The sequence below is a fragment of the Octodon degus genome, unplaced genomic scaffold (genome assembly GCF_000260255.1).
Source record: "Octodon degus isolate 3935 unplaced genomic scaffold, OctDeg1.0 scaffold00316, whole genome shotgun sequence".
Lineage (NCBI taxonomy): Eukaryota > Metazoa > Chordata > Mammalia > Rodentia > Octodontidae > Octodon > Octodon degus.
Genome location: NW_004524892.1, coordinates 682,859 through 689,452, shown reverse-complemented (window position 1 = coordinate 689,452; position 6,594 = coordinate 682,859). Strand labels below are relative to the sequence as shown.

The window sequence follows — 6,594 nt, the reverse complement described above, 5'->3', positions numbered from 1 at the left end:
GGTAATCAAAACAGAAATAATCTCTGAAGTAAGGAAACTATCCTACAGTTTTCCTTTTCATTTGAGCATTTTTTTTTTATAATTTCATTGAGAAACAAATAGCAATGAGACAATTTCAAATCAAATTGGTAGGATAGTTTCAATAATTAACACATTGCACACTTTCCTCCCAGTGGTTAATTGCTGTACAAGATGCGGACATGATATCCTATTTGCAAACACTATTCCAACAAATCCCTCTATTCATTAAGAAAATGTAACTATATATCTATCCTAACCATTTTGAATACACAGACACAAAATGGACATTCATCTGAAGCCCCTTTTTTGTTTAGTTTCATCATTTGAATATTATAGGTGTGTGAACTAAACAAAATATTCCAAAAGAGTCCAGTAGTCCATAATATTATTGGGTCTTCTGCTTGACTGGCAATGTCAGAAATTGTTGACCTGAGTGCCTTACAGCTCAACATAAAAACATGGCATAATTTCTTACACTTTTTTCATTTGAGCATTTGTTCAGTTTTTGGATCAGAGTCATACTGTCTTGCATTAATTGTGCTTGTGAGCACTGCATCTCTTTAAATTTCCTAAAAGAGCTAGAGAACTATTGGTAATATAACATCCTTAAATCTTCATAGAACTCAGCAGAGATTCCATTGTGTTCTGGGCTTATTTAGTGAATCGACTTTTATTACTTTATCAAATTAATTGCTTGTTATTGGATCATTGAACCACATGCCATTATCATGCTCTCTTTTTTACTGTAGCATTTTTTCATGTCTTCAAATTCAGTAATGCAATTTCTATAATTTTATTCTTCTTTTCTTCAAAGTTGTTGCTACTTTAGCATTTTTGAATTGCCATATAGAATTCAGTATTTATTATCATTACTACTTTTAATCTTTTATTTCTTTATTTGGTACGGGGTCTCCCTATGCAACTTGGACTTATCATGATCCTCCTGTCTGTCTCAGCCTCCCCAGCCCTGAGATTACAAGCATGTGCCACCATATCTGGTTTCTGTGCCTGGGGTTGATATGATATGTGGTACTTGGGATCGAACCCAAGTCTGTAAACTTGCTGGACAGGTGCTTAGACTGCTGAGCCATCTCCCCAGAGATTGATAAAGATTGTGTTGAATTTTTAACTCAATTATGGAATAATTGATACTGTAACATTTGTGTTTCAATGCATAAATATTATTTATTTCTTCATTTTTTCTCCTTATATTTCTCCAAGCAGAATATTTTGTTTTCTGCTTACAAGTCTTGCACATGTTTGCTTAAATTTGCTTCTTTTTCCACATTTGTCATGCCACTTTAAGTATCTGTTTAAACATTTTAATTTAGAGTTGCTTATTGCTTTATACAGAAGTACAATTAGCTTTCAATATTTTGCATGCTGTAAATTGCTAAGCTCCTTCTTATTTTTTAATGATTTAATCTTTTCAAAACCAGCTTTTCTATATGCGCAATATTATAATTTGCAAATAAAAAGTTTTATTTTTTCCGTATTTGTTTGTTTATTGCCTTTATTGATCCCCTAGTATTTCTAGGACAGTATAAATATGTTTAGGGGTAATAATCATACTTGCCTTTTTCATGATGTTAGATGGGAAAATTTTAACTTTTTATCATTCATTATGCTGTTAGGAGGTTTCATAAAAAGAAAAAAATATATGATTCTATTTCCTACGTGAAGGTTTAGCTCTAATTTATTGAGTTTTGATCATTACCAAATGTTAAATTCTGCCATGTCATTTTTTCTGGATCCTTTGATATAATCCAATAGCTTTTCCTTATATTTACTTATTATCATAAACCAATCTTTTTTTCATGATACTGGGTAATGAACCCAAAGCCTTTGCAATGAGCTATAGCATTGGTCCTTTTTTATTTTTATTTTGAGAAAGGGTCTTACTAAATTTTTAAGTTGCATAGACTGTGCTCAAACTAGCATCTTGCATTAGCCCCCTAGAGTTCTCGATTTATAGATATTCAAAGTAACTATTGATGATGTTCTGATTTTCCACAGGCTCTGTGATAATTTTGCCCTTTTCATTTGTTATAGCATGAACTTGAGCTTTTTCTTTCCTGTTTTTGATGAGTTTAGCTAGGAGCTTATCAATTTTATTTTATTTTCTTTATACTTTCAAATTTTTGTCTTTTTTATTAATTTTATTGAGAATCAAATAGCAATGAGACAGTATAAAAACAGGTTAACAGGACAGTTACATTAATTAATACACTGCATATTGTTGTCATTGTAGTGTTTATTCATAGTGCAAGATGCAGACATGATATGCTGTGCAAACACTATTAGTACAAATTTTTTTTCTCAATGAATTAGGAGAAAGTATCTGTATATCTATCCCCACTATTTTGAATATACAGATACAAAATGGTTCTTCATTTGTGTCCCCTTTTTTGTTTAGTTTTGTCAGAGATGGTTAGTCCATTGCCTTTTAAATACTGTAGGTGGTGAATTCAGCAAAATAATCCAATATAGTCCAGTAGTCCATAATAGTAGTGGGTTATCCATAGGAATGGCAATGTCAGAAGTTGTTGACTTGAACCTTTTACAGCTCAGCATATTAATATGGCTTTACTTTTTATACTTCATTTATATACTTTTCTGCTGGAAGGTTAAGACCAAGATAAAGCAAAAATTATATAAGAAGAAATGTAACTTCGTTTTCTGACAAAGTCGGTCAGATCCCCTCAGGATTTACCCTGAAACCCTGTACCACAGCTTGTAGATCCTTTGTCAGTGTAAGCCATGTGTAAGAGTCAGGGCCATTGTTTGATCAGTTTGCTCTATATGAAAGCCTGGGAGAGAGTTCGATCGGTAGAGGGAGCAGAGAGCGGACCCCAGAGAGCCCTGAGCAGCCCTACCGACGCCGCTGGCCTAGTTACCATCACACTCCTGCAGCTGCCGCAGCCAGCCCCAGTCACCATCACCATAACCATGAGCAGCGAGGCGGAGACCCAGCAGCCGCCAGCAGCCCCCCCCCCGCCTCCCCCCCTGCTGACAACAAGCCCGGCACCATGGGCAGCAGCACAGGGAGCGGCGGCCCAGGCAGCCTCACATCAGCGGCGCCTGCCGGCGGGGACAAGAAAGTCATCAAACGAAGGTTTTGGGAACAGTAAAATGGTTTAATGTAAGAAACGGATATGGCTTCATCAACAGGAATGACACCAAGGAAGATGCATTTGTACACCAGACTGCCATAAAGAAGAATAACCCCAGGAAGTACCTTCGCAGTGTAGGAGATGGAGAGACTGTGGAGTTTGATGTTGTTGAAGGAGAAAAGGGTGTGGAGGCAGCAAATGTTACAGGCCCTGGTGGAGTTCCAGTTCAAGGCAGTAAATACGCAGCAGACCATAACCATTATAGACGCTATCCACGTCGTAGGGGTCCTCCACGCAATTACCAGCAGAATTACCAGAATAGTGAGAGTGGGGAAAAGAATGAGGGATTGGAGAGCGCTCCCGAAGGCCAGGCCCAACAATGCCAATGCCGGCCCTACTGCAGGTGAAAGTTCCCACCTTACTACATGCAGAGACCCTATGGGTGTCGACCACAGTATTCCAACCCTCCTGTGCAAGGAGAAGTGATGGAAGGTGCTGACAACTAGGGTGCAGGAGAACAAGGTAGACAAGTGAGACAGAATATGTATTGAGGCTATAGACCACGATTCTGCAGGGGGCCTCTTCACCAAAGACAGCCTAGAGAGGATGGCAATGAAGAAGATAAGGAAAATCAAGGAGATGAGACCCAAGGTCAGCAGCCACCTCAATGTCGGTACCATCGCAACTTCAATTACCGACGCAGACACCCAGAAACCCCTAAGCCACAAGATGGCAAAGAGAAAAGCAGCCGATCCAGCAGCTGAGAATTCATCTGCTCCCGAGGCTGAGCAGGGCGGGGCTGAGTAATTGCTGCCTTAACATCTCTACCATCATCCGATTTAGTCATCCAGCAAGAAAGAAACAAATAGGGAATTCCAGCAATAAGAAATGAACAAAAGATTGGAACTGAAGAACTTAAGTGCTTGCTTTTTGCCCATTCACCAGATAACTAGAACTATCTGCATTATCTATGCAGCATGGGGTTTTTATTATTTTACCTAAAGACGTCTCTTTATGGTAATGACAAACGTGTTTTTTTTTAAAAAAACTGGTTTTTCTCAATACACCTTTAAAGGTTTTTAAATTGTTTCATATCTGGTCAAGTTGAGATTTTTAAGAACTTCATTTTTAATTTGTAATAAAAGTTTACAACTTGATTTTTTCAAAAAAGTCAACAAACTGCAAGCACCTGTTAATAAAGGTCTTAAATAATTGTCAAAAAAAGAAAGAAAGCCTGAGAGAATGTTTCTCTCCCTGTAACTCTCCTTAGGCACACTCTACATTGTCGATCACTTTCCTCTGTGGCTTCAAAATCTCCACGCTCAGAAAATTTCGGACTCCAGTGAGTTACAGGATGTGACAGTACAGGTTCTCTTATGCCCTGAGTCCTCACTGACCTTGAATGGCTAGGGCCAATATGTTGGCTTTCCTTGTAACTCTTCTTTTTCCTGTTTTTTGGTCTACAAGCTTAGATTATTAACCCTCCAGAAGAGAAGCTTAATGACATTATTACCTTACAACATAGGCAGTTGAGCTTAACCTCACTACCTACTTGAATATCAAAAGCCTTAGACATAATATGGAAAAGGTATTTTCCATCAAGCATTGACATGTGAAACTTTAGATCTCTGCAGAATGTGAAGAAAAAAAAATAAAAAGTAAGAATTTTTTTAATAATAGGAATAAACAATTATGTATTTTTACACAGAAATTTAGAAATCTAACCATATGCTGCATTGTAGCAGGATAGTCCTGTATCATTCTTTTCCTTGTCTCTTTTTTTATTTATTACCCTTTGTTTAAAAAAAATATTTACTTGAGAGATAGTATAGCAGTAATTGATATGACAATAGAAGCAGTACGTATTTACAAGACCAGGATGACAGGCATTGCAAGCATGGCCCTAGTATTACACATTGCTAATTTCAGTGCAGTTGTTTGGTTCACTGGTATTAGCATATATAATTAGTCAGGGTGAGACTCCTACCAATTAACTGGTAGTTTCAAAAACATGCTGAAGATTCTCAGGATCATTGCCTTAGCTATCTTTTGCATAGAATTGTATGGTTTTTCCCCTGTCATGTTTCCTAGCATTTTTCCTTGCCCTTTCTTTGTTGTTTATTGTGTTATACCTTTCTATTTTTATTTCTTCTTTTGAGCTTTTACATTATGTAGACTATCTGATATTTATACATGTGGGTCTGGTTTATTTCACTTATGTGTATATCTTCAAGTGGCGTCCACTTAGATACAAAGGCTTCGAGTTCATCATTCTTATAGCTGATTAATATTCCATTGTATACCACATCTTTTTCATCCATTTCTGAGGTTATCTTTCAAAGATCCAGGTTTTTGATTTGTTAATTCTTTGTATTGTTTTCTTCATCATGATTGCATTATTTTCTACTTTAATCTTTATAATTTCCTCATGTTTTTGGGCTTGGGGTGTGATTTGCTCTTCTTTTTCTACACTTTTGAGTTGCAGCATTTGTGTTTTTATTTGTGTTTTTATTTGTTCCCATGTAGTTTCTAGAATTCACTGCTAGAAATTTCCTTTTGAGAACTGCTTTCATTGCATCCTACAAATTCTGATATGTTTTGTTTGAATTTGCATTGAATTGTAGATATTGTTTAATTTCTTGTTTAATTTCATCTGTAACCTATTGGTTTCTGAAGGTAGTGTTGTTTAATTTACACGTATTTATGGGATTTTGTGTTTTTGTTTGTTGTTGATTTTCAGCTTAGTTGCACTGTGATCAGATAACATGCATGAGATAATTTCTGTCTTCTTGCATATGCTTACCCATGATCTATGGACTAGTATGTGGTCTATTTTATAAAGTGTCCCATGTGCAGCTGAAATGTGTGTGTTTTCAGATGTTGTTAGGTGTAACTCTGTATATGTCCACTAAGTTCATTTGTTCAGAGGTTTAGTTCAATTTTGCTACTTGTATGTAATTTTTTGTCTACTTGACCTATCATTTTGAGATCAGGTAGTGTTAATGTCTTCTGTTAAGATTGTGATATTGAGGCCAGCCAGATAACTCAATGGACAAAAGCATCTGCTTAGGTAGAGTGCAGGAGCAGGGGTTCGATCCCCAGTATGCTGTGCCTGCCCTGCCCCCAGGACATTCTGAGACAGTCATTGAGCCTGGGCATGGTGGTGCACACCTGTAATCCCAGCACTTGGGAGACTGAAACAGGAGAATCACTATGATTACAATCTGTGTAGTGAGACCCTGTAGATCATGTACTATGTAAATAAATAAATAAATAAATAAATAAATAAATGGTATTTGATACTAGGATTTTATAGAATTTAAAATTTGTCTTACACAGTTGGGTGGTGCTATATTTGGTATACACATATTTATGACTGTAATCTCTTCCTCATGAGCTGTTCCCCTAAGTATTAGTAACCTTTAACTCCTTTGATCATTTTTGGTTTGAAGTTGAGATT

General features: G+C 36.6%; 1 pseudogene across 1 annotated transcript; it reads left to right on the top strand.

Moving 5' to 3' along the window:
• The first annotated feature begins 2,970 nt into the window (after positions 1–2,970).
• On the top strand, positions 2,971–3,941 carry LOC101586232 (annotated as a pseudogene). Its single transcript, XR_192921.1, has one exon. The product of XR_192921.1 is annotated as a nuclease-sensitive element-binding protein 1 pseudogene (transcript).
• Positions 3,942–6,594: the final 2,653 nt, after the last annotated feature.